Source organism: Ursus maritimus, unplaced genomic scaffold, assembly GCF_017311325.1.
Source record: "Ursus maritimus isolate PB19 unplaced genomic scaffold, ASM1731132v1 scaffold_2, whole genome shotgun sequence".
NCBI classification, from domain to species: domain Eukaryota; kingdom Metazoa; phylum Chordata; class Mammalia; order Carnivora; family Ursidae; genus Ursus; species Ursus maritimus.
The window spans coordinates 67832059-67856471 of record NW_024424452.1 but is presented as its reverse complement, the minus strand read 5'-3'; the positions used below and the strand labels follow the sequence as shown (position 1 = coordinate 67856471).

Genomic DNA, 24413 nt, shown 5'->3' with positions numbered 1-24413 from the left:
TTTTTAGCAGTTGTTTTAGGATAATACCCGGTCTTCATCAAACCATTGATACGAACGCGACACTTAACGTCTGTTCTTGTTGGCAGACTTCCGTCCTTAACTGGAAGATACAGAGCCACACGAGCAGTGTAGTCATTTTTGTTCACAAATATTATATTTGGCTGCCTCTGGTTAGAAGTATAATTTTAAGCAGAACCAACCCTAGCATCTCAAGAAATAGTTGACGGAACTTCACATAGTTCCAGCTCCTTCATCCATAAAAAAAAAATCAAAATACTACTGGTAACATAGTCATCAAAGTTTTAGCAGTTTATCTGGTTTCTGGAAGAGACTGAACTTAATAATGCCTAGAATATAAATTAAATGGTCGTTTTTACTGATCTTGTTTCATTTTATTTTGTTTTCTACCCTCAAAGCCTCTTTTCTCCCATGATAATAGTTGTAAGACTGAATGGAGAAAAAGAGACTATAGTATACACAGAAGTCTTTGTGTAATGTTGTGAGCAGAGGCAGTGTTGGGAGCCCTCCTTTGGGGATTCAGACTCTCCTCTCATAGGACTGCTGTCCGAATATACTCAGAAGTAAAAGAAATTCAAGTCTAAGAGAAGATGTGGTGGAGCTGACCTGTTCATAGCTCCGTGGGTGGGTGACTCCTGACTTGGGAGGGTGGGGCAACCTTGAACTTTGAACCAGACCCCTGGATGTGCTTACTGGTCTCTTGAGCCAGGATCATCCAGGCCTTCTGTAGCACGCAATGTGGGGGAGGGGGGAGCAAAACCTGCAGGCACAGGAGAGGGACTGAGTAGGAGCACCTGTGGGTGTGGCGTGTGCCCTGGAGCCTCTGTGGACTTTTGAGTGATTCATTGGGGGGGAGGTGTGTGATTTAACTCCTCACACTGGCAGGACCACAGCTCCCAGTTGACAGGTGCCTTCTGATTCCTGGGGTACCAACCTGGCATTTTCATGTAAATGAACTCTCTCTCAATCAGCATTTCTGCATTGTCTGTGGAGGGTCTGCACAAAGGTTATACTAATCTAAATATTAACCCCAGTGAAACAATTAGGAAGGGTGATGTGTTAGGTAAATGTCACCTGAAGCGTCGCAAAGATGAATAAAATGTATTATTTTTAATTACCCACTTCTTTTCTCTTGGCGTGGAGAATTGTGAGCTGCTTATCTGTGCCTGCCCGTCCACAAATACTCGCTAGGCATTGTTCTGCTCACGATAATTTCGTGATTTAATCAGAGAGGGCTGGCTTTAGATTGCTGATGAGGTAGTGAGAATTGGCATTTAACAAGTTAATTGGAATTGGAAAGAGCTATTAAAAGGCCATGAGAAGGTCTTTCATGAAACCCTTGAATGTGCTTCAGTCTGAAGCTCTTATTAAATTATGCTAAGGGTGTTTTTCCTTTCGCCTTAAATCACCCATTACGATCATCTAATCAACTTCCTGAATATCGCTGCCGATGAAATTATTAACTTCGTAATCGTTGGAATTTATATTTTTTCCCTTCCAATTGTCAGTGAGTCAGTGTTTGGTAGAAGACAATAGCTTCTCTCGTCCCACTGGGACTGACCCAGAATCGGTTTTAGATTTTGAGTTTCAAACTGTTATTCTGGAGATTGGGGACTGTGTCGGTGCTCAGTTTCAGTAATTGTTACATTGCCTCTTGAAGGCATAGGTTCGTTCCTCTTGAGCAAAGAGCTTGGCTTTAGTCACGTGTTGCTCCTAAATGGGCTTGTTGCCCAGGGGGCAGGTGGGTAGATGATGTGCTTGAATTTTCCTGTTCCTTTCCTACGAACTTAGAGAAAGCTGTTTATTTCATAGCCAGTCATGGGACAGACTAATTGGGTCAAAATAAATGATCGAATTGAATATTATTTTGAAGAAATAACTTGCCTCTTAGGCCCAAGGATGTCATAGAACTACCTTTTGTTGAAGTCTTAAGTACTTGTTTTGGACCTGGATTCAAAAGCCCCATCAGTACTTTTTAAGACGCTTTACCAAGCAGTGAATGGTGAATACGGATTCTCTTTCAGATCAGTAAAGATCATGAAACACAATTGATGAGACATTTCCATAAGCTTAGACTAGATGCCACTTTTTAAAAAATTTTATTTATTTATTTGAGGGAGCAGAAGCAGGAGCAGGGGTGGAGGGAGAGGGACAAGCAGACTCCCCACTGAGCATGAGGCATGACGTAGGGCTTGTTTCCAGGCCCCTGAGCTCATGACCTCAGCCAAAGTCAGATGCTTAACCGACTGAGCCGCCCAGGCGCCTCTTGGTGCCACTTTTTAATTCAAGATTGTTGGCCAGATGAAGGTTGGAAAGCATTTTCCAGAAGCATCACACTGCGCAGGCTGTCTGGCTTCGGCCTTTTGTTCTTTGTTCTCAACTCAGCAGTCCCACAAAACCATGCAGATCAAATCCGTTAGTTGAAAACTGTAGAAGGTCTCCAGTTATTTAAAGATTGAGTCTGGTTGGGAGGGTTGACTCAAATTCCACTCTTTTTTGCTTGGAGACAGCCTGAAAATAGTTGTGCAAAATGGTATTTTAGTTATTTTTGGAACTTCTTTTCAATGTTTTAACATGTATTTATGTATAAAGTGTATGTTGTGTGTTTACGTTTTAATCAAAGGATTAAAGTGTGTGTGTGTACACACACATACAGATAGACATATCTGTCTTTAATGTTTCTGAAAAGTTGAGTATAAAAATTTTATAATTTAAAACCCATGTTAATAGGACAAGGGAGCCTTACTGTCTCAAGAATTACAATGCCTTATTCTAAGTGATGAACATAATTTTGTTTTTTAATGTAAAATTCAGGACAGTAAAGGTAAAATAAGTCTCCCAACATGAAAACTTTTCTCATATTCTGTTATCATTAATTTATTTTGCAAATGAAATAAAGCATGACAGGACAATTTTGAAAAGATGTGTTTTTAAAGAAAATAGTAGCTCCTTATTTATTGGTTTTAAACATTTAAATGTTCAAATAGTGGGCCTTTTTCACATACACAAGATCTAAAATATTTTCTCCTAGAGTCTGTGGTTGATGCTTCTGGACCTTCATGAACTCACTTAACGTAGTAGGTTCTTTTTTTTTTTTTTTTTTTTTAAGATTTTATTTATTTATTTGTCAGAGAGAGAGCACAAGCAGGGGGAATGGCAGGCAGAGGGAGAAGCAGGCTCCCCACTGAGTAAGGAGCCCAATGTGGGACTCAATCCCAGGACCCTGGGATCATGACCTGAGCCAAAGGCAGACGCTTAACCAACTGAGCCACCCAGCCATCCCAATGTAACAGGTTCTTGAGTGCGTGAAAACAGATAATTTGCAGAGAGCTTTTAACTTAGGGCTTTCTTAGGTTAACATTGATCCAATATTTGAAGTATACTCATTGGCATGCAAGAGGCAGATGACTGTGAAGGTCAGTAGTTGGAGAACGTATCCCATCTTCTTGTTCTCCATTTGCACCTCTGCACTGAATTACAGTGTCTGTTTGGGGACATGTGTAGACACAGTTTCCCCCCAATTAGTTTTTCTGGAAATAAAATATAAAAACAAGTCTAGTCGTGACTGAGAAATAAGTAGACGCAGGAAGAATAAAGAAGAAGCAAATACTACAACCAGACTGTAAGGGTGACGGGAAAGCAAGTAGGGACAACTTAGTGCCAGCTGCTGTGTGTAAAAGATAGTAGAAACTAAACTTCTCACTTTGCAGAATTTCTTTTTTTTTTTTTTAAAGATTTTATTTATTTATTTGACAGAGAGAGACAGCCAGCGAGAGAGGGAACACAAGCAGGGGGAGTGGGAGAGGAAGAAGCAGGCTCCCAGCAGAGAAGCCCGATGTGGGGCTCGATCCCAGAACGCCGGGATTACGCCCTGAGCCGAAGGCAGACGCCTAACGACTGCGCCACCCAGGCGCCCCTTAGTTTGCAGAATTTCAATCACAGAAGCATACCGGCAAAAGGCATAAAATTCTTGAAGAAACCAGCTCAAATCAGGCTTGTCACTAAGAAAGGTAATGCAGGTGCCTGCCGATGTAGCGTAGGTCTCAGACCCCAGGTATTTCTGCACATCCTGGTGATGTGATAGGTCAGAAGGTGGATGGTCAGATCTGATTTGGGCAGAAAGTGGAGCAATGCGTGACTGCCCAAGTTTGTACAGCCCTCCCAGTGGCAAGTACTGGGTGGGAACTGGGGTGAAATGGGAGCAGAGGTAGAGAGTTAGAATTAAATGTTGGGACAGAGGAACAAGAGGTTTTTAGACGAGTCCTCTTGTCAACACTGGAGTGACCAAAACCTTTGCTTTTCCAGCTAACTCTGGTCAGGCCAGTATAGTTTGCAGATGCGTGTTGGGAAGCGTGAGAGCCCTTTATTAAACGTGGAGAGAACGTTGGCCTGACAACAGTGGAAGGCTCCCCGGGACCCTGTGTGAGCTGACTTGCAATCATGAAGGCAGTCTGCTCTGGGCCATGCACTTGCTGCCTTTGATACCCCTACAGGGCGAGGCGTACCACAGGGAATCAACATGGTTTACGACCGCCTCCCAACTTCTCAGTGCTTTCCACAAATTTGGAAAATAATGCATTTAAAGGGAATGGGTTGAAGTGCATTCTGTTTCTGGGGGAAAAATATAAGGAGGTCAGGGTGGTGGGTCTTTGTTCAAAAACCTGTCTTTTTCATATATCTTACACATTTTCTAAATATTTAAGAACTCGAGAAAAGAATACTCGGTAGTGGAAGAACATTTAACAGGCCCTTGGGGCAACTTTAGATCGTGTATCTACGCTAGTACTTATGACGCTCTTTAGATTCCTGGATTCTGTATGAGAAAGTGGATTGAACATGTGAAATCAAAGACTTGGAAAAGAAATAGTTCATGCACTCGCAGAGAGCCCATCATTTCCTGGCCTTTGATAAGATGGGCACATCATTTGGCAGTTATTGTAAGTGTCTCTTCTCATAAACTGGACTTGTTGTCCTGTAACTGGAAGAGGATGGAGACGATGAACACTCGCGAGAGCCACGAATCCTTTTGTTCAACGCAAGATGCTTCTGGTATCTTTTTCATACACATGATTTTCCCAGGCCGGTAGTTTCTCATTAACCCATTTGGGGACTGAGCTCAGGATTACAGTGTATTGGCTGGGTCTTTGGGGTCCTGCTCCAGAGTACTTGTATTAATCAGAGAATCTAAAAAGCACTCCCGTAAATATGGTGGACTGAGGTTGCCAGATTTCTTACGTGGAGCGAAGATGATTGCTGTTTGACAGATTCAGACCTCAGATCACCGTCCTTCCCACTGTCGTAATTGACTTAGTGCTGATACATTGCCCATCTTGTCTCTCTTGTTTATTCAGTTGTGGCCTTTGCCAGCAGAGAGGCCTGGACAGGAGGGTAATAAGAGACTGTCTCCACAGAGCTGCTGCTAAGCCCTCAGTTGCCCCCTGATAAGGACAGTTAAGGATATAGCATTTCGGGTTGTCTATTCTGCTTGCTCTAGGCACAAAGCGAGGTCTAGTCACTTGAGCTAACAGGGATAAGCATGAAGGCATGCATAAGCTCAGTGAACTAGTGCACATTCTTTCTCTAACATGTTTTATGTTTGTTCAACAAAGGATGCTTCTGCTTACATCTCAGTAGCAGAGAGATGAGTGTTTGATACCCACCACTTTTACTCACTCCAGCCTCATGGAGTTGCCTTTCCACTATTCATATGGAAAAATATCTTATATAATTCCCACTAAGTATGGGGGAGATACTGCCCCACTGGAAGGTGTCTTTGTGTGGGTAGCTTATTTTAAAGGAGTGTTGATGGTCCCAGCATATGGAAGTAATGCAATGATGGGAGTGAAGTTGATGTTTCAGGTCATATCTCGAGCAGAGTCGGGTCATCAGGGCTCTGGAATTGCTTTACCTGGTTTGAGTGGTGACTTTGGTGCCTGGGCTGCCCTTCCTGTGGGTCTCCTGCTGCTGAACCTCCTTCCCAGGCGACAGTCTTCACCTTAGGCTTCTGGGTGGTCTCCTCCAGATCTTTAGGCGTGATTTGTCTTCTCAATCTGCGTTCTCACAGAACCTGTGCTTAACCTCATCACTTTATAGCTGTGTTTGCTTGTCAGGCCCTCTCACTAGATTGTTTGCTGTTGTCTTTTTTTTTTTTTTTTTAAGATTTTATTTATTTGAGAGAAAGAGAGAGCAAGCACGAGCAGTGGGAAGACAGTGGGGGAGGGACAAGCAGACTCCGGGCTGAGTGTGGAGCCTGACACGGGGCTCGATCTCAGCATCCTGAGATCATGACCTGAGCCAAAACCAAGAGTTGGGTGCTTAACCAGCTGAGCCTCCCTGAGCCCCCCTGTGTCTTAATCATTTCTGTACTTTTAATGCTTAGCAGGGTGTAAGGTCTAAAATTATTTGTTAGATGAACTATTAAATAGCTAAAGCCTGCAGAAGTCTAAAAGATACGAAATGAGTTTGGGGTCTTTCCTCCTTCTCCTCCGACATTCTCACACTTATGTTTTTATTTTTATTTTTCCGTCCTGTTAAGGAAAGACACATAAAGTTGTGTTTGTGCTAGCCACCAGGAAGCCCTTTCGAGAAAGAGACAGACAGGGAAGCAAATGATGGTGTCGTGCATCAGTGATACGGTGACGTGTGCGAGGGGTATGGGGAGGCCGGAGGACACCCAGTCCAGCCTGAGGGTCCAGAGAAGACTGGAGTGGATGGCGACCGAGGGGAAGATCATTGGCTACAAGGTAGAAAAGCCATTGGTGGGAAGAAGTGGAGACGTACCAATCAGGCCCGTCTGCATATTCCCAAGGCCAAGGAAGAGGAGGGTCTAAGCAAGGCAGGGAGCTGAGTGTGGCAAGGAGGGGCCAGATCAGACAATGTGGGAGAGAGAGTCAACAGATTTCCGTGCTGATTAGATATGACAAATGGCACCATGGAAGTGTTAGGGTTGTTATGATACGAATTTCTGCTTTTTCTGGAGAAACGAAGTGTGGCTCCCGTGGTCTATGACTTTAAAGCCCTGAGAAACAGCCAGAAGGACTCTCAGTAAGTTTCGTTATAGAAAAGAATGAGCAGGGACACCTGGGGGGCTCAGTCAGTTAAGCGTCTGTGTTTGGCTTAGGTCGTGATTCCAGAGTCCTGGGATCGAGCCCTGAGCCCGGCTCCCTTAGTGGGGAGTCTGCTTCTCCCCTACTTCTGTCCCCCGCTCGTGCTCTCTCTCTCACACTCTCTCTGTCTCAAATAAAATCTTTAAAAAAAGAAAGAAAAGAAAAAACGGAGTGCCTGTGTGGCTGTCGGTTAATCATTGGACTCTTGATATCAATTCAGGTCTTGATCTCAGGATCGTGAGTTCAAGTCCCACGTTGGGCTTCACCCCGGGCATGGAGCTTACTTAAAAAACAAAAGAGAAAAAAAAAAAAAAAACAATTACTTTGGACCTTTGTGTACCTGCCTGCGCTTTGAAGGATGAGTCTTTGAACTATAACCCAAAGGTCTTTGAAAGTGTGGAAAGTTATCGACTGTGGGAGTAAAAACTCTCTAGAGGTTCAGTCTGGAGAAGCCCAGAGTATCCAGACATCCGCTCGAAGTCATAATTACGCAAACTGTAAATGATGTAGTGTTGTGAGGTGGCAGAAACAAGGACAGGCCTGTCTTGCTGTCCTTACTGTGTCATTTCTTACCATGCAAGCTCAGGGAAGTCACATCACCTCTTGAAGGCTGTCTGGCACAGATGGCTGGGACTCCTTCATAAGGTTGGTGTGGGGATTAAAGGTTGTGGGGTATGGAAAGCCCGTAGCTCAGAGAGTGGCCCATGAGGTTTCTTTCTCTTCGTCAGTTGCAGTATAAGATTATCGCCAGCTTTATGGTGGCATTTTCCTGTGGCTACAGAAACAACATGAATATTAAAACCACGGCATAATCCTAGGGGTTTTTCCCGCAGTTGCTCCTGTGAGAGGGGCTGGAGAAGTTTCTGTAGTGAGAACACCGCTCTCTCCCTGGTATGTTCTTTCCCAGTGGTTGGAACCTCCCTTCCCAATGGTCAAGTGGGTTTTGGTGTTTGTCACAGGCCTGCCCCTGTCCGGATGGGGAAGGTATGTGGGATAGTAGAGCACACACCACAGAAACTTCAAGTAAACCGGTTATTTATACAGATTATGTGTTTCTTCTTTAAAAAACAAAAAAAAAGCTAGAGGCAGGGGGAGAAGGGTGGGGCGTGCCAATAAATGAGATTTATTTATATTTTAAATGTATCCCAATAAGCAGTGTCCTGTGATACTACTTTAGAATTTTATCCTCATGCTAATATAGTGTCTGTTGGAATTTAAAAAATAAACTGGAAAATTATTGTTCAAAGATACTGTTTTCTAGTGTAGAAACTTCAAATTTTTAATGCATAGGGTTGTTTTCCAACAAGTAGGAATGTGTTTATTCCTGGTTGTCCCATGGTTTACTCTTATCTGATAGGTCTTGGGTAATTCTAGACAGCAGTTTAAGTTTGCACTGTACCATATAAAAATTTTGAAGCCATTTCATCATTTTTTCTTTTGGAAGAAGCCAAACGTTTACAATGGTCCCAACTCCCCAGAAGTAAGATTAACCCCACCGTTAATGCATTTTAATTAGTCCCATTTTATCATGGGTATAGTACCACACATGGCCTTTAATCTAAATTGACTTTTTATACTTGAGGTAACACTTGAATGGATAACATGCATAATTAGGACAGACTTTTGTATAATATAGTTGAATAAAAGCTACATGTGCTTTTAAAGAAAAAATTTTATTAAATGATTAGAGGAAGTGTCCAGATTTTTCTGTTGCTGTGATTACTACCAGCTTTGCTGGTGCAGAATAGTGATAATTTGGTTAAGAAACCTATTTTCTTCTCTGTTCTGTCCTCTGTGCCCAATAGAGAGGTTATAGGTATTATGAAGATCAATGCTTATATAAATATCCTTTGAGACTGAAGATAAAAGTAACATTTGAAGCACATAATTAATATTCCTGATGTAGCGTTAGCATCAAGCTAATTACTCATGCCTGTTGGCGCTGTATTTAACTTAGTGAGTGCATACTTTTCCAAGAACTGTTAGGATTACTAGTGAAGCTGCAGTCACATAGAGAGCTTTGTCGAAACCACTCAAGTATGTGTTTAGAAAAAGCTGCCTGTCAGTGCCCCATGGAAATGCCAAAGTACAAATCAGTAGCATATTCTCCCTGACCACTGGAGAAAACAACCACGGGCAAATTTAAAGCACATTTTCGCAGTGCGAGCCCAGAACTGATTTCAGTTCTTGGCTGACATTGGACTTTTGTCCCGAAAGAGCATGCCATACTGTTTCCCTAGTGCCACTGAATGCCCACCTGCCCTGTCACCGAGGGGCTGCATAGAAGAGAGTAGCTCCGGTGTGTGATTACAGTCACCGTTCTCCTAGAAGTGGTTTCTCTCCCATTTAGGACACACTGAGTGCTCACGGAAAAGCTCGTATGTTGGTCAATTTAGCCATTGGTATATATCTGTAGAATTTTTCTGCTTTTTTTTTTTAACCTGTAGTATTTATGTATTTTGTCAATTTGCAGTTTAAGCCTGGATTTGAAATAGTTTCACCTTTTCATTGGTGGAAAAATAATTCCTTGTCTTTTTTTTTTTTTTTAATTTTATTTACTTATTTGAGAGAGAGAATGTATGAGTTGGGGGGGGGGCAGTGAAAAGCAGAGGGAGAGGGAGAAGCAGCTCCCCACTGAGCGTAGAGCCTGACTTGTGGCTCGATTTCACAACCCTGAGATCAAGACCTGATCTTCCTAAAGCAAGAGTCAGACGCTTACCCAACTGAGCCACCCAAGCGCCCCATTGATTCCTTATCTAAGTAGTAGACTGAAAGATGGACTGTGAGGGCAGCTCCTTACAGGAACAAAGGGAAAAAGAGCAGGAAAAAAAAAGCCTAAATTTTCTGTGTCTGGGCTGCCGGGAATTGGAAAGGAATATTTTTGGAAGCTGATTAACTTCAATGAGCTTCGGTGAAGGTTTTATGAAGACTGGAAGTGTTCCTTTCTGGAGGTGTTTAAGTGATCGGGGGCAGTTGAAGAGCTTCTGACCAGAAATATGGATGAGCTGGATATGCATCCTTTGTGAAATAATAATTCTCTGGATCTAAAGTTTATAATTAAAAGAGATATTAGGAAATACAGTATTGTAAGATATTATTTATGGACGTGGAAAATGTAACTGATTCCTGATGCCTAATATTTTAGTTACAGAAGAAAGAATGTACTAGGGAAACGTAATCTGTATGCATTGAAATTTCAAATAAGGTTAGTAATTACCTATAAAATAGTCAAAAGGTTCATAACCTCTGAAACTAGCAATGTGGTTAAAACCCTTCTGGATGTAGCATATGTGAACACATGTATGTATGCACTGCATATGTATGTCCATAAAGTAGGTATGTATGTGACCTCCTCCTATGGAAATCATAAGCTTTTCTGAAATTATTAAATGGCATGCAATGTAGGAAGCATGTTATATGGTCTACAGAAATAATTTTTGAAAACATTCTGGGGTGTCCTATTGAAAACAAAAGTGGGCAGTTATCAGTCTCCTCCAACTTACATCTTGAGTAAAATAAAATTTTAAATGAACTGCTTTGTGGAACTTTTCTCATTCATCTCAATTGTTACGCCAGAAGGAACAAGAAATTGAAAACTCCCTGGGAATGTGTATGTGTGTGTCTTTGTGTTTGTTACATGGGTTACATTTCTGTGGCAGTTCTGGGCTTTGTCAGATGTGTGTTTCCTGCTGAAAATAGGCATGGTTCCTCCCTTAGATGGGGAGAGTCTGCAAAATTAAATCAACTCATGGATCAAAGGAATCCATAGAGGAGCAAGAGCGTGGTATTTATTCTTCTAAGCCAGTGGTGGTTGTAGCTTCTCTTTTCCTATGAGAGCATAGTTAGAAAGTCGGTGTATAAAACAGATAAGAAATGATACTTCATTTAAGTTTAAATTTAGGGTCGCCTGGGTGGCTCAGTCCATCGAGCATGGGACTCTTGGTTTCAGCTCAGGTCCTGATCTCGGGGTCGTAGGATCGAGACCCTTGGGCTCCGTGCTCAGTGGGGAGTCTGCTTGGAAGTCTGCCTTTCCCTCTCCCACTGCTCCTCCCCCTGCTTGTGTGCACTCACTCTTTCTCTGTCTCTCTCTCTCTCAAATAAAAATAAATACAATCTTTAAAAAAATAAATTTAAATTTAAACATTTGCTGTACGTCCAGTCAGAACTGGAGGCTGTTTTGATTAACAGGTGGTGGGCGCTGAGGGATGGGCTTCAGTTTAAATCTTCACGTTGGATCCAGAGTGGACCTTACCATTGCTATTTATTTACCCTTTAATCATGGCAGTGTTGAAACCCTACGTTGCCAGATTGAGAGAGATTTTTAATAATAAAAATTAAACTCAAGAGGCACAAGCAGGTGCAGTCATGTCCTATTTGCAGGCCTACTTGATGGGTCAGTAGGTAAAAGTATAGAACACATGGCTTATTTTGAGCAAAGTACCGTGGGTGCCAAGGAAAACAATTGCCCAAACTTTCCTCCTGCAGCTTTTAGAAGAGCCTCTGCTTGTGAGACTTTTTTCTTGTCATTGCTTTCAAAGGGAGAAAAGCAGCTATTGATGTCCAGAGAAGAAACCAGGAAGTTTTTCTTTTGTTTACTCATTTAACAAGTATTTACTGGCTGAGTAGTACCTGCCAAACGTGCTAGAACCCAGGGATACGGTGATGACTAATCAAGACAGTCTTCCAGACTTCGTGCAGCTTACACAGGCTTACCTCCTTTGATTGTGCTTCGCAGACAGATTTTTTTTACAGAATTTTGTTTTTTACAGATTAAAGGTTTGTGACAACCCTGTGTTGACCAAGTCCACTGACGCCATTTTTCTAACAGCATTTGCTCACTTCATGTCTCTATGTCACAGTTTGGTAATTTAGTATTTCAGACTTTTTCGTTATTCCTTTTGCGATGGTGATCTGTGATCGGTGAGTATGATTCCCTGGGAGTTCAGATGATGGTTAGCATTTTTTAGCACTAACGTTTTTTTAATTAAAGTATGCACATTGTTTTTTAGATATAACGCTGTTGCATACTTCACAGACCACAGTCTAGTGTAAACCTCACTTGCATAGGCAGTGGGATGCCCAGAAATTCATTCAACTCGCTTCGTTGCAAAATGGGCTTTACTGCGGTGGGCTGGAGCTGGACCCGCGATATCTCTGAGATTAGTCATAGCCTCGGGTTGGAAGAAAGACACTGAACAAGTAATCAAAAGTAGCAAGAGGTGCGTATTCTCTTCTAACAGGAGCGACGTGGTCGATCTGGAAATAGGCACGCGGATTTGTAGATTTGGTGGCGAGGAGTTGATGTCACTTCTGGCCAAAAGTTCTGTTTCCTCTTGAGATCTGGGAGGAGCAGTCATCTGCTGGGCACGGCAGGGGAAATGGGGAATTTGGATTTGAGGACAGTCAGGAAGACCTGACGTAATCATGAGAGAATGAGGAGGCCAGAATAGACGCAAAAGGACTTAATTACCTTTGCCTTTAAAGCACATCCATACAATGGGCATCTGTTTGTAGGTAGCAATGTGAAGAAGGAGATAAAGAGAAGTGAGCCAGTGGCGCAGTTGGCCCTGCTCTGGTCCTGTTCTTCAGCCGCGTGAGGGAAGGAGAGAGAAACCTGCTCGGGGCCCTTTTGGAATTAAACCACATTTCCTTTGAAGAGTTTTGATGAACAATCTTGGTACTTCTGCTGTATTTCAGTAATGCTGTTTTCAGGTCTGCCATTATCCAGATCATCACAAGATTTTCATTCAGAGATTGATTTCATTCCAAGAATTGAGGTTGGTCAAGTACAGTGGACCCTTGGACAACATGGGAGTGAACTGCCCGGGTCCACTTATACACAGATTTTACGTGGATTACAGTACTGTGAGTGTATTTTCTCTTCCTGATTATTTTCTTCATAACGTTTTCATTTCTGTAGCTTACTTTGTGGTACACACGCAGTATAGAATACATAGAACATACAAGATGTGTGTTCATTGACTTTTTATGTTACTGGTAAGACTTCCAGTCAGGCATAGGCAATTTGCAGTTAGGTGTTGGGGGAACAAAAAGTTGCATGTGGATTTTCAGCTGCGTGGCGGCCAGCGACTCAACCCCCCCCGCCCAAGGGTCACCTATGTTTCATTCATTTTGTTTGCCCCTGTCATGTTGTTGTCTCAGGGGCTGAAGCATTTCCTGCCTTCCTCACTGTTGTGTAGATGTACAGTCGTGCCCTCACATACCCTTTTTGTCACTCAGCTTAGTTTCCGTGGCTCTCAGAGGTTTGTGCAAGGTGACGAACTTCACGATGTCCTTGAGGTGGGCATCTTCTGCAAGCTGACCTGAGCAAGTGTATTTGTTACTGTTTGGAAATATGTCTGTTGCCTCCCATCGTTGAGGCAGAGGAGAACTGAAGATCTTGTCGCCTACAAGCCGCGTTCCGGGCAGCGCATGATCATGAAAGCAAGGCTCTGACCGCATCGCGCACAGACGCAAACCCCTCTTATGAAGCAGGCACAAACACTCACAACCTGTGCTTTGGCCTTTCAGGTATTCCAACAAGCACCTCCCAAGGAATCATTCACTTCAAGCAGATGCACTAGTAGTTCAGCTTCAGGGTTCAGCTCGAGGATCATTGCGGTCAACCCACAGAAGATCGTACCGTTTCCATCATACTGTGAAATATAGGGGGCCTTTCGGTAGGGTATGCTCTTGGAGGGTGTCCATATAAGTTATTGCCCAAATCAGAAGACTTTGGAGAATAAAAGAGGGAGCTGTTAATAATTATGCTGGGATAAGAGGTGTCAACTGGGACTCTAGCAGGCAAATTGGAACCTTTGGTTTTCCTAGCAGTGGGCATTCTAGATTCTCGTACTCTGTTCATGCAAAGCAAAGATACCTATATAGTAGTTTTTCCATACACAAATCTTAAACACCCATCATTTTGCCAAGGAAGAAATCATTTCTATCCTCTATAATGTGAATTAACAACTCCTTTAAGGTTTGGCAGAGACAAAGATATTTTAAACCTTTTTGTAACTCCTGGCTTTGTTGCCTATGATTAGAGCATGCGAGGTAATCACTAACCACTCCTGGGATAATTCCTCATTGGGGTGCTTGAGATGCTCACTAATGCCAGTGGGATGTGGATGGAAACTCACTAAAACGCATAAATCACACTGAATACTTTTGTACTGAAGTACTTAAAAGTTACTACAGGTGATGGAACAGTGCCTTTGCTGGAGGATGAAATCCAGTGGTTTTTAAAGAGAAAATGCAGGGGTGCCTGGGAGGCTCAGTTGGTTAAGCATCTGCCTTCAGCTCAGGTTATGATCTCAGGGTCCTGGGATCAAGCCTGGCATCGGGCTCCCTGATCAGTGGGGAGTCTGTTTCTCCCTCTCCCCCTGCCCCTGACTCGTTCTCTCTCTCTCTCTCCGATAAATAAATAAACACACACACACACACACACACACCATTAAGAAATAAAAATAAAGAGGAAATGTGGTATTCTTTAGTATGTTCAGGTTTAAACGTGCACTAAGAGAAAACAGGTATTGTGACATTTAGCAACAATTTTACTCTCGTTTATGTATTCCTCTGGGTATTCTAATCACAAAATATTAATGTACATCTTTAGGGATAAAACAGAGTGCTCTAAAGAATACAGATAATCACTGATAACTTGTAATTATTTTACTAGATTTTTTAGGTAAATAATTCAACAGTAGCACTATGAGATCAATAATCAGCCTTCTGGAGAATGAATAATGCAATCGATTTACATTCTTTTGTTGCTGCTGATACAGCAAGAACAATTCACCTTCTATTCTGGAAGAGTATAAGAAGAAAATATATCAAAACTTAGGTATCGAGCTATATTTTTCAAAAATATATAAAATATGATTTTCTTACAGATATAAAGTTGAGCACAATTCATTTGATTAATGAGTGGGGAAATCAGCAGAAGTAAACCTTGTTCCTCCAGAATTCCAGAGATGACACACACACACACATACACACACGCACACACACACACACACACACACACACACACACACACACGGGGCACTTGTAGAATGCTAGAACAAGGTTGCAAGATTAGTAAATTGATTATTACTTTACAGACAGTATAACTGTGATCTCTGAGGCTATCTTTCTCCCACAGAAAAATCATTTGCATCTCTATGGATAAAAATCTATAAGTTAGCAATAACATAACAGACTGCACCCTGATAGGGAATAAACAGTAAGCCAAACAAAGGCACCTTATCCTAAACTATTAAGTAATCCTTGGGTGGGCCTATTAGTGATCTAGCCTGACATTGAAAGGACATGAAGTTACCCTTTTGACCTATTTCCAAATTTTTTCATCATTTTTCCCAAGAAAGATTATTGTTTTGTTTGGCTCTAGTTTATTCTGATTTATGCACTTCTTAAGCAGATACCAAATTGTGATGTTTGTCTGTGTTCTGTGTCTTGTTTATTTGCTAGAATCGAGGAGTCAGAGTCAGGACCCAGTAAAGGAAGGGGCTGATAGTTGTGACCTCCCTGAAATGTATGCGAGACCATGTATGTATTTGTTTGGAGCTTTCATTCTGCATGAAGGGAACTCTTTAAAATCCAGGAGCTCAGTTTGGCCGTTAGGCCAACTGCAGAGAAGTATGGCTATCGTAAATGTTCTCTAGCAGCCCGAAAGATGTATTCAGTTCTGAGCTGGCACACTAGTAATTGAAAGATGGAAGCTAGGAAAAGAAGGAAACAGTCCTGTATTTAATTGCACGTACAGCTCATAAGAGATATAATCTTTTGTAGCTTATATGCAGATACCCCCTGAGTGGGGGAAGTGCCTGCTTCCATGCAGAGATGTCCTTAAGATGTTAGGGTTTAGACTTTGACCTCCGCTTTTAAGAGTAACCTAGTCTTCTCTAGCGGAAACCAGCTGACTCTCTTAGATGGTGTTTCTCCTTCTAAGCTAAGGTCATAGGAGTTAAATCCCTCAATTTTTTTTTTCTAGAGGATCCCATTGTTTTATAGTTTGTAGCAATCAAACAAATTGGTAACTTATTTGCATTGGGGATGGACTTCTTGCAGAGTGGTTTTGTTTGAGTGACACACACTAATTATCTCTTTGAAAATATGCACAGTTCACAGATGCGCTGTTCTGTCCTCTAAGTGGCGATCTTTCATCCCGTCAGCAGCTGCTACTGACCACCTCTTGTTTGTCTGTCATTATTCTAGATATTGGGGAGATAACAGTGAAAAACAGAAACAATTGTACCCTTACAGAGTTCATTTTCTAGTCAGGGAGCTGGACAGCAAGCAGGGTAAGCACGATGTTGTGTGTTAGGTAACAGAACAGCACATTGAACTTGAACATGGAAATAAAGTTCAAGGTTCCTTAAGGCTTACCCCCCTTTTGTGTGGTGAGAGGAAAAGGCTCTTTGGTAATCTTTCTCTTCTGTTAGGAATAGTGCTTTTCCGCTGGGGCCCCCAACTTTCTGTAAGGACTTTTCCTACAAGGCAGGGCTCCCCACCCAGGGCGTTGATGGCTGAGGTGATGAAGTAAAAGATCCCTTTAAGGGTCAAGTTGAGCTGGCATGTGCTACACCAATGTTCCAAGTCGCCCCAAACTATTTGGGTCTGAAATTAAGCCCTTTTGCCGCCTACAAATGGTGCCTTTCCTTACTTGCTCTTCCCTCCCCTCCTCTACCTCTCCCATCCTTTTGTAATCATTCTGCTGTTTAACTGCTCTAAAGTGAATCATTAGAGATCACATTCTATGACAGACAAAGGTCATTTAAAATTAAAATCAGCATTTATGATTTTGTGTGAAATGTGCATCCTCTTATGAGACAGATTTCATATGCTTGCTCTGTTGCTAACATCTAGGGTTTTTTCTGTTGTGTGTTTTCTTTCTTTCTTTTTTTCTTACTTCTTTTTATTTTTGCACTAGAGACCAGAACTTGGAATAAAGTGATACATTGAGCCTCATCAGTTTCCGCTCAGCTCATGTTTATTGAGCATTTCCTATGTGCCTGGGACTCCGCCAGTGACCACGGTCACCGTGAAGACTAGCTAGGCACAGCTCTGTCTTCCACGTGTCTAAACTACTCAGAAACTTTCACAAGTAGTTTTTGCTTACTTACCCATGTGATGCAATTAGAGAAAAATAGCAAAGAAGATACTGGCGTCTTCTTGGGAAGTGGGGATGGGAAGTAAATTAGGTTTTAAATTTATCGCATAATGTAAAAAAAGAAAAAAAGGTCAAAATTCTCTTGAAAATTCCTTAAACTGTCCAAAAAAATACAAGCAATATTTTACTTCTTTGCTAGAAACCAGAAAAATCTTTAAAATCATTCGGACATTCTTTCCACACAGATGGCCCTTTTCAGACCTGATCAGCCCCTCATCTCTTTAATGTAAGTGTTGCAGGATTCCCAGCTGAGCCCATTAATTGGTCAGTGTATATATGATGTGACCCTCCTCTGTTTCCACCTTGGTTCACAGTGTAAGGTGTATGCTGGCACCCCCGAGAAGATAGAAACCATTATTGGCCAGAATGATCAGAGATGGTTTCGTGGAGGGCTTCATTTCTTGTCTGTCTTTTGCTAGAATACAACCTTCGTGAGCACAAGACGTTCTTTTGTTCACTCGTGTGTCTCTGGTACCTACACAACCATAGAACATACAGGGTGCTTGGTACATAAATTAGAGAATGACTGGATAGAAGGACCCCCGAGAGTCATCGATGGTTCTTTTTGCCTTGTCTCCTCTTTCGGTCAGTCAATACATGTGTCCGTTCTACCGCCTCACTCTTTGAATCTCACCGTTCCCTCCACCCCTGCTGCTAACACCTGAGTTCAGGCCACTATCATATTGGTCACTGAATCAGCTCCTGACCGGTTTCCGTGCCTCTAGTCTCACCTTCCTTCTTCCTGCCAAGGATCTTTCTACAGCAAATGGATTGAAAATCTACCCTTCTTTAGACCCTTTGATGACTCTCCATTGGTTTCTAATAAAAGCCAGAAACTCCTTAATTTGGCATAAATATAAAACGCTTCATAATCTGTCCCCTCTTCCCACTCCATTCTTTTTGACTGAGTGTCCTCACTTTGCGTTCTGTGCTCCTGCCTCACTGAAGTTCTCCAACTCCACCACGATTTCTGTCCTCCAGTCGTTCCTGTAACTCGTGCTGCAAGCCTGACTTCCCTTCCTTCAGTGCTGGACCTTTTCCGTGAAGCTTTCCCTGGACTCTCTGGTCTGGGAATGATGCCACACCTTTATGCTCCCATAGTGGCCTGATTCTCTCTCCCTGTAATTAGGGTCCTTATCCCATGGTATTGAAATTGCCTCTTACTTCTCTGTCTCCTCTGGTATTTTCCTATTTCTCTGCGTCTTAGGAATTTTTGTAACTCTAGCAGCTAACCTAGGTCTGACGTAGAGTATATGCATGAAGTGAACAGTGAATGAGTAAGTGAAAGACTAATTCGGTGGGACTTGAATGTGACCTTGAAAGATGGATGGACCTCACGGGCTCTGAAGACTAAAGTGAAGTGAATGTTATTAGAAGCGGGAGAGTCATGGAGTGAAGCTAGCTACGATGTAGGTCTCGTAGTTACACTTAGTTACGGTTAGAAGTTGAGCTCTGACCGTCTAAGGGCCGCTGGGGACGGAGGGCACCTGGATTGGGTGTGGCATTTGAGCCTTTAACTCACTTCATTCCCGTATTTCTTTAGTCTGAGAGTGACATTGAGATTATAATAGTCTGATAAGTAGTGTGTTGGGTAAAGAAAAGTTTGAATGGCTCAGATAAAATTTGTCCAGATGTTTTACAGTGAGAAACTTACATTATCTCAGAGTTGTTCTTTTTTTATTTTTTAAGTGTGTCTGTGACTCTCCTGCTTGTTTTATGGAACACGCTTTAAAAGAAGCTGCCAAGATGTACTTTTATTGAACACTGGCAATGATAGAATTTTATTGGAACTCATTTTGAAACTTTATATTTTTTTTATTTGGGGCGGGGAAGAGGGAGAGAGAGGATGCCAAGCAGGCTCCACTCCCAGCTCAGAGCCCCACACGGGGCTCGATCTCAGGATCCTGAGATCATGACCTGAGCCAAAATCAAGTCAGATGCCCAACCGACTGAGCCACCCCGGCACCCCTTGAAACCCTTGAAAAGAAGGGAAGATACTAGTTTGTTTTTTTTTTTTAATGATTTTTTATTATATTATGTTAGTCACCATACAGTACATCCCCGGTTTCCGATGTAAGGCTCGACGACTCATTAGTTGTGTATAACACCCAGTGCACCATGCAATACGTGCCCTCCTTACTACCCATCACCGGTCTATCCCAGTCCCCCACATCCCTCCCCTCTGAGGCCCTCAGTTTGTTTCTCATAGTCCATAGTCTCTCATGTTTCATTCCCCCTTCTGATTACCCCCCCTTTCTTTATCCCTTTCTTCCCCTACCGATCATCCTAGTTCTTATGTTCCATGGATGAGAGAAATCATATGATAGTTGTCTTTCTCTGCTTGACTTATTTCACTTTGCATTATCTCCTCCAGTGCCATCCATGTTGCAGCAAATGTTGAGAATTCGTTCTTTCTGATAGCTGAGTAATATTCCATTGTATATATGGACCACAACTTCTTAATCCAGTCATCTGTTGAAGGGCATCTCGGCTCCTTCCACGATTTAGCTATTGTGGACATTGCTGCTATGAACATTGGGGTGCATATGGCCCTTCTCTTCACTACGTCTGTATCTTTGGGGTAAATACCCAGTAGTGCAATGGCTGGATCATAGGGTAGCTCAATTTTTAACTTTTTAAGGGACCTCCACACTGTTTTCCAGAGTGGCTGTACCAACTTGCATTCCCACCAACAATGTAGGAGGGATCCCCCCTTTCTCCACATCCTCTCCAACAATTGTTGTTTCTTGCCTTGTCTATTTTTGCCATTCTAACTGGCGTAAGGTGGTATCTCAGTGTGGTTTTGATTTGAATTTCCTTGATGGCTAATGATTTTGAACATTTTTTCATGTGTCTGTTAGCCATTTGTATGTCTTCATTGGAAAAGTGTCTGTTCATATCTTCTGCCCATTTTTTGATTTGTTTATTTGTTTCTCGTGTATTGAGTTTGAGAAGTTCTTTGTAGATCTTGGATACCAGTCCTTTATCTGTAGTGTCATTTGCAAATATATTCTCCCATTCCGTGGGCTGCCTCTTAGTTTTTCTGACTGTTTCCTTGGCTGTGCAGAAACTTTTAATCTTGATGAAGTCCCATAAATTCATTTTATCTTTTGTTTCTCTTGCCTTTGGGGATGTGTCATGAAAAAGGTTGCTTTGGCCGATGTCGTAGAGGTTGCTGCCTATGTTCTCCTCTAGAATTTTGATGGATTCCTGTCTCACATCGAGGTCTTTCATCCATTTGGAGTTTATTTTTGTGTATGGTGTGAGAGAGTGGTCAAGTTTCATTCTTTTGCATGTAGCTGTCCAATTTTCCCAGCACCATTTATTGAAGAGACTGTCTTTTTCCCACCGGATGTTTTTTCCTGCTTTATCAAATATTAGTTGCCCAAAGAGCCGAGGGTCCATTTCTGGGCTCTCTATTCTGTTCCATTGGTCTATGTGTCTGTTTTTGTGCCAGTACCATGCTGTCTTTGTGATCACAGCTTTGTAGTACAGCTCGAAATCCGGCATTGTGATGCCCCCAGCTTTGTTTTTCCTTTTCAACAGTTCCTTGGAGATTCAGGGCCTTTTCTGTTTCCATACAAATTTAAGGACTATTTGTTCCAGTTCTTTGAAAAATGTCCTCGGTATTTTGATCGGGATAGCATTGAAAGTGTAGATTGCTCTGGGTAGCATGGACATTTTAACTATGTTAATTCTTCCGATCCATGAGCATGGAATATCTTTCCATCTTTTTATGTCTTCCTCAATGTCTTTCAAGAGTGATTTATAGTTTCTAGAATATAGGTCCTTTACGTCTCTGGTTAAGTAAATTCCAAGGTAACGTATGGTTTTTGGTGCTATTGTAAATGGGATGGATTCCCTAATTTCTCTTTCTTCGGTCTCGTTATTCATGTATAGAAATGTAACTGATTTCTGAGCATTGATTTTGTATCCCGCCACGTTACTGAATTGCTCTATAACTTCTAATAGTTTGGGAGTGGCTTCTTTTGGGTTTTTCATATAGAGTATCATGTCATCTGCGAAGAGAGACATTTTGACTTCTTCTTTGCCGATTTGAATACCTTTGATCCCTTTTTGTCGTCTGATTGCCGTTGCAAGGACTTCTAGTACTATGTTGAATAATAGTGGCGAGAGTGGGCAAGGATACTAGTTTTTGTTTTCATTTGACAAACCGTTGTTTTTTTAAAATGATACCACCAGACAGGCAAGGAACACTAGAGCATTGGACAAGAGGTTCTGCATTCATTTTTGCTACCAAAAAAATCTTTCTTCCTTCAGGCTAGTGGTGTCTATTTGCACAATTTTATGACCTTTTATTAGATTATGGATATTCTGATTACAGCAGCAATGGATTCCTCCAGTCTCTCCTTTGTCTCTTCTTATAATCTTAAATTATTTATTCTTCTGTGAACATTATCACATGTAGACGGGAGGGCCGGAATTTGGTGAGGCAGGCCCAGCCTAGCAGACCTGCCCGACGGAACCTCAGTGTGCTCTGTTCTCCAGGCTGCTGCTGGGCAGATCGTTTCTTTGCCCATTTAGCCGCCTGGTTCAACTGCGGTCTTCCCGAGGGGGGGTCTTCTTGAGGGGGGACGTGGTGCAATTCAGCTTCGTACCTCTACTTGTGAGCCTAGTTGCTGGCGCCTAACAGACGCTCAGTGTTGTTGGTACATGATGAAGCATGTTAATCCACAGTTTCAAAAAATCTCCAGGGGACCCTCCCCCCCACCCAACCCCCCCCCCCCGTCAGGTAGGTTCTAAGCTCTCTAGCATAGCATCAGACCCCAAATTACACAGCGTTCTCGTGCGCGGCCTTCACCAGTGGCACCTGCGTGCTGCAGCCACGCTGGGTTCCCATCTTTCCCTCCAGTGCCCAGTACTTCCCCTGGTCCCCTGTGTCTACTTCTGATTCTCCGCCACCTCTCACCTCTGATAATATTTTTGCAGGACCAGCTTCTCCTGATTCTCCAGCTGAACAAAATGCGTCTTCCTTCCTGCTTCTGTAGGACGGCCTTGTCTTAGATCTACTTTTGTGTACAGCCGACACGCTGTACTTCAGTCGGAGAGGACACGAGCTGCCTTATTCATCTTTATGTCCGTCTATATCTACCAAATAATAGCCTCTCAATAAATACTGTGTTACAATATATTCAATAAATGCAGACTTACTGTAAAGCAAAGCTTTTTTTCTGTTTTTTTACCTTAACTGAAGGGAGGACAATTGAATAATTTATCTAGCTTGACCATGGCAAAAATTATAGGATGCTAGTAGAAACAGTTGAAATAAATGAGCCAAAAAGGGCAAATGTTCCGCATACCTTTGACTTATTATTATTTTTTAAATATTTCAGGCAACACCATTAATGTTCTTAAGTGACTAGTTTGTATGTTCATTAATCAACAGTGCACTAAAGTCTAAGATATTGAACTTTTTTTTTAGAGCCCAGAGGAGTTACGTGGAATCAAATTTGATTGCCCCAAACAAAATGGGATGCATTAGAAAGACAGTGAAAGCTAAGTTAGCATTTAAATGCGTTGGGTGTTTCTGTTGGCAGTGTGTTTCAGTGTGGGTCAGCAGGTGGGTGACAGGGAAGACTCATCACTTGGCTGCGTCTGCAGGAAATGGAGTCCAGCTCTGGTGCTTTTTTTCTTTTTGTCCTCAGTGAGAATTGTGAATGGAGTAGACGGCAGATTGGAGATGGATTTGTTACTTTGCCTTTTGGAGTCTTCTGTTTATGGTTTCCTTCTTATTTAATTGCATAATAATAATAAAAAAAGCTAAAACCCTTTAATGAACTTAGGTGTTTTTGGACATGTTGAAATCTGCGTCTGGTGCAAATGAACATATTGGGAAGACATAATTGCTGAGACTTCCCGGTAGCATTTCCAAAAGTATTTTCCATGGAAAACCTGGGCAATGGTATCAAGATAAAGGCTTTGGGAAATGCTGTATGGGATAAGCCCCAGGGAGTCCCAGTGTACATTTGTTTTAGGAGAAGTTCTGCTATTAAAAACAAAAACAAAAACAAAACAAAAAAACCCCCACAAAACTTATTAAAAAAGAATAAAATGAGATAACTTATTTAACTTTGTTTATCCCAGTGTTTCTTAAATTTCTGTAATGGCAGAGCACTTTTTTCAAATGACGCTTCTGTCTTAGTCTGTTTGGGCTTCTGTAGCAATTATGCTAAACTGAGGTGGCTTAAACAACGGATACTCATTTCACAGTTCTGGAGCCTGGGAAATCCAAAACCTAGGTGCTAGCTGGGTCAGCATCTGGTGAGAGCCTTCTGTCTGCATTGCAGATGGCGGCCTTCTTGCCGCTTCCTCGTGTGGTGGAGAAAGAGACCATCTCTCTTGTGTCTGTTCTTGGGAAGGCACTAATCCTACTCACGAGAGCTCCACCCTTATGACCTAATCACCTCCCACCAACCTCCACTTCCAAACACCATCGCATTGGGAATTAGAGCTTCTATGTATGAATTTTATGGAAACAAACATTTCCCTAACTTGTTTTGAGAAATGCTGCTTTATTTTACTGTGGTTATTATAACTTTTAGGGATGCCATTTTACTATTTATTTTATTTTTTATTTTTTTGTTCTCTCTGTTTTTTGTTCCGCTGTACCTCCTTTCTTGTCTTCCTTGGGTCAACTGAAAGGGTTTTTTTGTTGCTGTTGTGCAGTGCTTTTTTTTTTTTAAGATACTGACTTTTGGCTTCCAGGCTGTACCTCCTTGTACTCTTTTTCAGTTGTTTCTTTTGGGGTTACAGTACACATAGTTAAATTTTCACAGTTTACTTAGAGTAAAATTGTACCATTTTATGTAAAATGTCGAATGCTTCTTCCTTCTGTATAACATTGTAGGTACTGCATTTGTCCACTTTAGAAACGTACAATACCGTATTTTACTGTTTGGTTTAAATAGTCATGTGTATTTTGAAGAAACGCAGAGGGGAGAATGTCTTTGATGTTTACCTACACGGTTCCTATTTCCAAGTAGTAGCTCTTCTTTCATGAAGCTCCAAGTTTCCGTCTGGCATCATTTTCTTCCCCTCGGCCTGAAGAACATCCTTGAGCTCATGTAGCACGCAGATCTGCTGGCAGTGAATTC

General features: G+C 42.0%; 1 protein-coding gene and 1 long non-coding RNA gene across 2 annotated transcripts in view; both read left to right on the top strand.

Annotated features, from left to right (window-relative positions):
- Window positions 1-24413, top strand: part of SMYD3 (SET and MYND domain containing 3) — a 686329-nt gene that overhangs the window by 392583 nt on the left and 269333 nt on the right. The gene's annotated exons all lie outside the window — the stretch shown is intronic.
- Window positions 12461-22476, top strand: LOC103666916. The gene is made up of 2 exons (XR_569619.2): window positions 12461-12989; window positions 22249-22476. It is a non-coding gene; the product is annotated as an uncharacterized LOC103666916 (long non-coding RNA).